A 1,043-nucleotide genomic window follows, 5' to 3' on the forward strand; every position below is an offset into this window, starting at 1 on the left:
TGCATTGCTGGAGGTGCTGCACACTTGTAGGTGCGGCAATGCTGGATGTGCTGCATTGCTAGGGGTGCTGCACTGCTGGAGGTACTGCTTGCTGGAGGTGCTGCACTGCTGGAGGTGCAGCACTGCTGGAGGTGCTGCACACTTGGACTTGTGGCACTGCTGGAGGTGCTGCGCTGTTGGAGTTGTGGCACTGCAGGAGGTGCTGCATTGCTGGAGGTGCGGCACTACTGGAGGCGCTGCACTGCTGGATGTGCAGCACAGCTGGAGGTGCTGCACTGCTGGAGGTTACGTAATGCTGGAGGTGCTGCATTGCTGGAGTTGCGGCACTGCAGGAGGTGCTGCATTGCTGGCGCTGCGGCACTGCTGGAGGTGCTGCACTGCTGTAGCTGCTGCACTACTGGAGGCGCTGCACTGCTGGATGTGCAGCACAGCTGGAGGTGCTGTACTACTGGAGGCGCTGCACTGCTGGAGATGCTGCACTAATGGAGGCGCTGCATTGCTGGAGGTGCTGCATTGTTGGAGGTGCTGCTCTCCTAGAGGTGCGGCACTGCTGGAGGTGCTGCACTGCTAGAGGTGCTGCATTGCTGGAGGTGCTGCACTGCTGGAGGTGCGGCACTGCTGGAGGTGCTGCATTGCTGGAGGTGCGGCACTGCTGGAGGTGCGGCACTGCTGGAGGTGCTGCATTGCTGGAGGTGCTGCACTGCTGGAGGTGCGGCACTATTGCTGGAGGTGCTGCACTGCTGGAGGTGCGGCACTGCTGGCGGTGCTGCATTGCTGGAGGTGCGGCACTGCTGGCGGTGCTGCATTGCTGGAGGTGCTGCACTGCTGGAGGTGCTGCTCTCCTAGAGGTGCGGCACTGCTGGAGGTGCTGCACTGCTAGAGGTGCTGCGCTGCTGAAGGTGCGGCACTGCTGCAGGTGCTGCACTGCTGGAGGTGCTGCATTGCTGGAGGTGCGGCACTGCTGGAGGTGCTGCACTGCTAGAGGTGCTGCATTGCTGGAGGTGCTGCACTGCTGGAGGTGCAGCACTGCTGGAGGTGCTGCA

Source organism: Chiloscyllium plagiosum, chromosome 11 (genome assembly GCF_004010195.1).
Source record: "Chiloscyllium plagiosum isolate BGI_BamShark_2017 chromosome 11, ASM401019v2, whole genome shotgun sequence".
Taxonomy (NCBI): domain Eukaryota; kingdom Metazoa; phylum Chordata; class Chondrichthyes; order Orectolobiformes; family Hemiscylliidae; genus Chiloscyllium; species Chiloscyllium plagiosum.